Genomic DNA, 8,690 nt, shown 5'->3' on the forward strand with positions numbered 1-8,690 from the left:
TAGCCAGATATCAAGCACTTATTGGCACTTCATACATTTGTTCACCACCGCTGGAACCATGCCTCACATGTAAGGGGCACTCAATTTTTTCCTAACAACTTACGGCAACAAACATTTATCATCTCACACGACAAAGTGGCCGACTAGCTACTTGCAGGGTGAGCAGGGCAAGAGAGAGCAACAATCATTTGTTGAATGAATCAATCACAGGGTTTAAAGGAAGCTCAGAGATATTCTGGATCCTTCTCCAACTCAGGTAGGTCCCTTTGCTGATCGTGTTTAATTTCCAGTGATGGTGAGCCCAGGGCCTCTCACAGTGGCCCATCCCATTGTCAATAATGAAATCAGCTGCCTCGCTGGACACTGTGTCAGGTGATCTCCCTCCCACACTATGCTCTCTCTTGTCAAATGTCTCTGATTAGATGAAAGCTTTCTTACCTTGAATTGAAATCTGCCTCTTACTGCCTTCCTCTGATTGTATTCATTTTGTTCTCCTGAGTTTTAGATGGAGTGCCCTTCAGAACACTTTGGAGAAAAATTAAGACTTTTGAAAGTGAAAGGAGCTACAAATAATTAAAATGCATAGTTTTCTGAAGTATTTTCTAATTCACGGGTAAATTGTTCTTTCTGCATTTTACATCAACTTCAGTAAAATATTTTCAGGTTCAACTACTGTAACCATTATATAAATTAAAAAATTAGTAAAATTTTACCTGTATATTTAATTTTTATTGGTGGAATGTTGCAACTTATTTGGACATAATTATAAATTATGTTGTATCTTAACCAGTGCTAAGTCATTTCTGCTCCATAGGTTGTACTTACATTTGTTGTTGTTTGTTTGTGCTAAGAAATACATCAGACTTATCAGAAGAACCATTGACACAGCATGTTTAGAACACATGGATTTTATTTTAAAAAATTAATTAATTTATTTTAATTGGAGGCTAATTACTTTACAATATTGTAGTGATTTTTGCCATACATTGACATGAATCAGCCACGGGTGTACATGTGTCCCCCATCCTGAACCCCCCTCCCGCCTTCCTCCCCTTCCCATCCTTCAGTGCTGTCCCAGTGCACAGGCTCTGAGTCCCCTTTCCATGCATCGAACTTGGACTGGGGATCTATTTCACATATAGTAATATACATGTTTCAATGCTATTTTTTCAAATCATCCCACCCTCGCCTTTTCCCACAGAGTCCAAAAGTTTGTTCTTTATATCTGTGTCTCTTTTGCTGTCTCACATATAGGGTCATTGTTACCATCTTTCTAAATTCCATATAATGCATTAATATACTGTATTGGTGTTTTTCTTTCTGACTTACTTCACTGTGTATAATAGGCTCCAGTTTCATCCACCTCATTAGAACTGATTCAAATGCATTCTTTTTAATAGCTGACTAATATTCCATTGTGTATATGTACCACAGCTTTCTTATCCATTTATCTGCTGATGGACATCTAGGTTGCTTCCATGACCTAGCTATTGTAAACAGTGCTATGATGAACATAGGGATACATGTGTCTCTCTCAATTCTGGTTTCCTCGGTGTGTATGCCCAGCAGTGGGATTGCTGGGTCATATGGCAGTTCTATTTCCAGTTTTTTAAGGAATCTCCACACTGTTCTCCACAGTGGCTGTACTAGTTTGCATTCCCACCAACAGTGTAAGAGGGTTCCCTTTTATCTGCACCCTCTCCAGCATTTAGTGTTTGTAGACTTTTTAATAGCAGCCATTCTGACTGGCGTGAGATGGTACATCATAGTGGTTTTGATTTGCATTTCTCTGATAATGAGTGATGCTGAGCATTTTTTCATGTGTTTGTTAGCCATCTGTATGTCTTCTAGAACACATGGATTTTAATCCAGCTTTACTTTTCAGCTGCTCTCCCCATGGGTTCCTTAATTTAGTAAGAATATTGCATTAACCATGATATTGTATTCCAAAAATTATATTTCCACCATAGGAATTTTAATATTCACTGTTGAACTTTTTTATGAGATGGGTAGAAATATTGAAAATATTAGATCTGTTTTTGGAATTAACCGATTATTTTTTCTCTTTGAAACTTCAGTGCTGACACTGATATAAAACTGACAGTTTCTGCTTACAGAGGCAATCCATACAGCTTTCTTTTTATTTTTGGTATCTGCACAGAAACATTTGGAATATAAAATAAGTAAAATGAATTTAGAACAGTCATTTGATCTAGATCAAAATTCGTGCCTCATAGAGTGACATAAAAAAAGACCTTGTGAAACTGAAAGTGTTAAATCTTTATTTTGGGTCACAGTCTTCTGAAAATAACTTTTGAAGTAGAAGCTGATGCTTTTTAGAGGTTCACGTCTTCAGGTTTCTATGTGGTCAGTGATGTTGCTATAGGCCCCATGATGGATGGCAACTCTTAACATTCTTGAAAAATAGAAATTTAGTACTTACTATTTTATGAATAAGCACTTAAAAAATCATTGCTGCCAAAAGATTTGTTACAAAATAAAAAAATTACCAGTTAGACTCCATACAATACATGACAACTACACTGGAGTACGAGTGTTTAGACTACTTTCTGTGTTTCTCTCTATGGCAGAACTGTCCAGAGTCTACTCTAAGTTTCCCACGTTTCCCACTCTGGGAAAGACTAAAGGCAAAAGAAGAAGAGAGTGGTAGAGGATGAGACGGTTAGACAGTGCCACCAACTCAGTGGACATGAATTTGAGCAAACTCTGGGAGATAGTGAAGGATAGAGGAGGCTGGTGTGTTTCAGTCCATGGGGTCACAAAGAGTTGGATCTGACTTAATGACCCAAGAAAAACAACCCATGCTTTGGTAAACTGTGGGGCATGGCCTCTTTGTGCATCTAAGCATCTCAGCGGCCAGTCTTCCAAGCTGCCAGTAGAGGAAGCAATCCTGAATCTGTCTTCCAGAACTGAGATGGGTAGTTTCTCCTGTTTGTGTATGAATATCTTTTATCATTTGGGTAAGAGGGCACACTGTATACTGTTGTTGAAAGGGAAGTGCTGGTTACCTTGCTTCTGGAAAGGGTCAGGAAAAGAGAGATGCATTGTTAATCATCTCTCAGTTGGAAACCATGTGTTAAAGTTAGCTATCTGTTTATTGCATGGGGGTCTTAGACAAAGCTAAAGGAGAATGAAGGCAGAAGCTGGAAGTACAAAGTGGAACTCTACCAAACCCATTCAGAGTTATCTTAATGCAGCTTTAATAAAAATATTTCCAATGGGATGAAGGCTAAACTGGCCCTGGGTCCTCAGACATAAGCCAGTAGCATCCTAGGGACAATGAGAGTTATGTTCATTCTAGTTAAGGGGAAGTGACTGCTTTTCTCCACCATGGCTTGGCCCTTTTCATGTCTGATGTTTCCTTTTTTGCTTCAGTTGACCTTTTTTCTAAGCTAAATGTCCTCAATTCCTTCCTCTGTTCCTCCTATGAAGGGGATCCCTGTATTGTTCTCTCTCTGGGTGAAGGGTAAGACTATTGAATGTCCTTACTTTTACTTCATGTTTGATGAACTGATAAACCACTTGTTCCCACCTATGTGGGTCAGATCCTCTGCTGTGGACATGATGGGCTATGTGGGGTTTTAGGAAAAAAAGAATTCAGGGACAAGACAGGCAGTGCATCTGAGTCTGTCGTAAGCTCTCTAAAAGCCAGCAGAGAGATGATGAGTTGGCTTCTAGCTCATCACAGCGGTGTAGCTCACCTCTATTCTTCTTTTAACTATGGCATTCACATGCTTACTTACACCTGGGAGTTCTCATAAAACTTGAGTGTACAGAACTTGTTACTCTAAATGAGCACTCTTTTTTCATGGTAGAGAAGGAAGAGGAATACATTTTCTTGCAGTCAGAATCGAACTTAGTTCCCAGACCTTGTATACTGCTTATTTTCATAAAACATGCTATATGCTCTTATATTAATAGAATTGCTGGTTGCGCTTTAATTTGGGTGGCTGTTGTATAAACCATCAGGCATGAGGAACATGCTCTCAAGTCTCCTAGATTGCCTTTCCCTGCCTCACCTGTGTTCATTACATTCCTGCCCATGTTGCTCCAGGCAGAGGGTGAGAACTTTGGAGGCAGTATCAGATATCAAGGTAATGAGTGAAAGACTGGACAACTGGACAAGTGAGCAGTCAGAGCAGAAGACTACAGCTGGTGGTGTAACTGATTTCTGACCCACTCTGCATCCATAAAAATGGTGCAGGGTTTAGATTTGCTAATGGAATCACAGAATACTTTTGCTGGTCAGAATCTCTGCAGTCTTGTTTCCAATCTTTTCATTTTATAGAAAGGAAATGAGAAGTTCAGGGAAGTGTCAGTCTTGGAGTAGAATGTGAATCTCTTGACTCTGATCATCACAGTGTCTTCTTAGTCATGGCATAGTAAAAGTTGGGGGACAGAAGAGAAAAGAACAGGGATTTTGGAAAGACCATTGGTCTGGGAGTCAGGAAATTTCTGTTCTAGTACCAGTTCTGTCATCAAACATCTGCATGATTTTAGGAAATTAATTTCCCCCCTTTCAGCATCAGTATCTTTTTTTTTTTTATTAATTGATAAGTTCTACTGTATGGTTGCTTTTTTTCTAGCATTTACTGATGCTTACTATGAGCTAGATTCTGTGCTAAACACATAACTGTATTTAACCTGTAAATGATTTTGAGGTACATTCTGTTATTATATCATTTTACAGATGAAAGATCTGGAAAACAGAGATTAAATAAATTGCTCAAGTTTCCAGAGCTAATAAGTGGGAGAGTTGGACCGTAACTCTAGAGCACACCCAGTGAGTGGAAGATAAATGTGGTGTGTGTGTGTGTGTACACCAGTAAAGGAGTTCCTGTTTCTGCAATATTTACCAGGACACCAAGGAGGATATTCAGTATTAAAGGCTTAGAAACACTGAATTACATCAGAGGAGTAAATATAAAGTATAGGTTTGGGGGTAAATGTGTTGACCACTGGTATCAGTTGTGCAGATTATTGAAAATAAAAGCATTTTCTTATTCAGCGACCAGGCTCAGGCTGCATAGCTCTTAGTTCATAGATCTCAAAGCACTTACCAATCACTCCAGCTTCATAAAATGCCTTTGTTTGCTGTTATTTGCAATCACATTTCCCTGATTGCCTCCTCAAGTTAGAACATTTTTCTCCACTTTCATAAAAAATAGGCTAAATATAATAGGCAATATTATAATAGTCAATTCATCATGAAAGAATTGATTTAAGATCTATTATGGACAGGCAAGCAAAAGTGAAATTTTAATGAAGGCTTTTGAACAACAGTTTTTCCTCTTTGATGCCTCAATAGACTGACAGTTTGTCATTTTTAATAGGGTTTATATTTTGCATTGTCGTTATGCTGGCCATAGCACTGTATATTGCCTCCTATGAGCTGACGTTTCAAATAGAGCTATACTCCAGGTTTCCCACCTCCCAAGGGAAAATGTCTATAGTATTACTTCTTGAAGTGTGTGATTTTTATAAAGCAGTAGTCCTCAAACTTTTTTCTTTATTAAGGAATAGTTTACATGTAGTAAAGGGCGCAGATCTTTAGTTCAACAATTTCTGATAAATATATTCATCGGATTATCATCATTCAAATTGAGATATGAAACATTTTTTAATCTTTGAAAATTCCCATGTGCCCCCTTTAAAACGGGGTGCACAAATCCTCCCACCCAAGACAACCACTGTAGATACACTCTTTTGGTTTATTGTTTGGCTTCATACTAATGGAATAGTCAACATATTGTTTTGAGATTCATCCATGTTGTTGCATGTATTCATAGCTTTCTGCTTTTTATTTGTAATATTCATGTGCTATTATATGAGCATACCACAGTTTGTTTATTTACTTACCTGTTGATAGATATTTGGATTGTTTCCAGTTTTACTACAAATATTCATGTACAACTGTTTGTGTGGACATGCATGTTCATTTCTTTTGGGTATAAACCTCGGAGTGAAATTGCTGGGTGGTAGGGTATGTATGTTGGCTTCCCAGGTTATGCTAGTGGTAAAGAACCCACCTGCTAATATAGGTTAGATGTAAGAGACATGGGTTCCATCCCTGGGTTGGGAAGATCCCCTGGAGGAGGGCACAGCAACCCACTCCAGTATTCTTGCCTGGAGAATCCCATGGACAGAGGAGCCTGGTGGGCTACAGTTCATGGGGTTGCACAGAGTTGGACACAACTGAAGTGACTGAGAAGCAACAGCAGCAGGGTATGTATGTATTTAACTGTCCTCAAACTTTTGCATCCTGGTCCTCCCTACTAAAATTAGTTTGAGAGATTTGCTAATATCATGTATATCTCTCTGGGGTATGATGTTCCTAATATCCAGGATCTGATTTATTTTGAGGGGGGATTAACTTTGAGTCCATTCAGATCATGAAGACATCCTTTTAGCTAGACAGCCAGTTAATTTTTGATTAAGTGCTAGTTAATACATTTATCTGTAACTTGAGTCTAAGATATCTAAGTCCCAAATGCTGGGGATACAAAGACATGTGGTCCCTACTCTGCAAGAGCTCATGGTCAGGTGGGGAAGACAGTCATGTGAACAAAATGCTGCAATGGCTAGTGTATTGGAGAGGCAGTTTTCTCCACCTGTGGAAATCATGAGAAGCTTTACAAAGGGAAGACATTCAAGCCTAGTTCTGAAGGATGTGTAGAGGTTCAGCGGGTGGCAGGGATGTGAGCCATTGCAAGGGCTGGGAACATATAGTTTGACACATGAGGGGAGCTGCACATTCGAATGACTGGTATCAACCTCTGAAGGTGGGCAAAAGTTGGATCATGAGAGATTTTGCAAGCTCTTTGAACTCATGATTAAAGACACAGTGATTTTATCAAATGAAAACAGTATCATAAATTACTGTTGGCTGCCCTGGTAAAGAGAACCCTTTACAAATCCTGACTTTTGATCAACTATCACATCACTTTGGATTACCCAAGGTGTCAAGAAACGTTATGTTCTCTGGCCACACTGTGGACTCAAGCAAAAGGTCTCCTCTTTTGAGATCACTGCTCTCCATAAGGACAATCTTGCCTATGTCTCTTCCTCCAGGAAAGAGACAGTTATCCTCAGCTATCCTCTCATACTCACATCCTGGGTATTAGCCAGGAGTGTGAATAAGGGGGATCAGTCATCCTCAGGAGTGTATGCTTTATCCCTTTCTCCTGCAAGCTAGATCACCAGGTTGCCATGAGGATGACTGAGTTAAAGGGGGTGAATGAAAACTACCACATACACAGGTGTCTGCTTCCCATTGGCTGTAATGTAGTCCATACCCATACTCAACTGCAAGGGAGTCTGGGAAATAGTGTTTATTCCAAGGAGCCAAGTGCTAGCTAAAAGTTGGGAGTCCATATAGAAATCTCTGCCACATATACATTATCTTACCTGATCCTTACAGTGACTCAGTCAGATGGGTGTCCTTGACCCTGTCTTACAAAGGGAGATAAACCTCAAAATGTCACACAGGTGGAGGTGTCAGAACCAGATCCCAGGCTGTCTGATTACTAATACTGTGTCTGTCTCAATATGTTACATCCCATCCCCTGCCCCAAGTTTAGCAAGTACTTCATTCTCAGTAAGTGACAGTTATTTCTATTTCTGCAACCATACATAGTACACTTTAGAACACTGCTATTCTTTGGATTATTATTCACTTCAGTTCAGTTGCTCAGTTGTGTCCTACTCTTTGCAACCCCATGGACTACAGCACGCCAGGCCTCCTGTCCATCACTACCTCTTGGAGCTTGCTCAAACTCATGTCCATAAAGTCAGTGATGCGATCAAACCATCTCATCCTCTGTCATCCCCTTCTCCTACCTTCAATCTCTCCCAGCATCAGGGTCTTTTCAAATGAGTCAATTCTTTGCATCAGGTGGCCAAAGTATTGGAGTTTCAGCTGTAGCATCAGTCCTTTCAATGAATATTCAGTACTGATTTCCTTCAGGATGTACTAGTTGGATCTCCTTGCTGTCCAAGTTGACAAGACAAGAGTCTTCTCCAACACCACAGTTCGAAAGCATGAGTTCTTCAGTGCTCAGCTTTCTTTATAGTACAACTCACACATCCATACATGACTACTGGAAAAACCATAGCTTTGACTAGACGGACTGTTGTTAGCAAAGTAATGTCTCTGCTTTTTAATATGCTGTCTAGGTTGGTCATAACTTTTCTTCCAAGGGAGTTAACTTTTAATTTCATGGCTACAGTCAACATCTGCAGTGATTTTGGAGCCCCCCAAAATAAAGTCTGTCACTGTTTCCAGTTTTTCCCCATCTATTTGCCATGAAGTAATGGGACTGGATGCCATGATCTTAGTTTTCTGAACGTTGAGTTTTAAGCAACTTTTTCACTCTCCTCTTTCACTTTCATCAAGAGGCTCTTTAGTTCTTCTTTGCTTTCTGCCATAAGGGTGGTGTCATCTGCATATCTGAGGTTATTGATATTTCTCCCGGCAATCTTGATTCCAGCTTGTGCTCCATCCAGTCCAGCATTTCTCATGATGTATAAGTTAAATAAGCAGAGTGACAATATATAGCTTTGATGTACTCCTTTCCCAATTTGGAACCAGTCTGCTGTTCCATGTCCAGTTCTAACTGTTGCTTCTTGACCTGCATACAGATTTCTTAGAAGGCAGGTCAGGTGGTCTG

General features: G+C 39.6%; 1 long non-coding RNA gene across 1 annotated transcript in view; it reads left to right on the forward strand.

The window, feature by feature from the left end:
- Nucleotides 1-609, forward strand: part of LOC129641635 (uncharacterized) — a 45,727-nt gene extending 45,118 nt beyond the window's left edge. Inside the window, exon 3 of the long non-coding RNA XR_008709369.1 lies at nucleotides 506-609. This is a non-coding gene — a long non-coding RNA (uncharacterized LOC129641635). The remainder of the gene's footprint in view (nucleotides 1-505) is intronic.
- Nucleotides 610-8,690: the final 8,081 nt, after the last annotated feature.

This window comes from Bubalus kerabau, chromosome 1, assembly GCF_029407905.1.
Source record: "Bubalus kerabau isolate K-KA32 ecotype Philippines breed swamp buffalo chromosome 1, PCC_UOA_SB_1v2, whole genome shotgun sequence".
NCBI classification, from domain to species: Eukaryota; Metazoa; Chordata; class Mammalia; order Artiodactyla; family Bovidae; genus Bubalus; species Bubalus kerabau.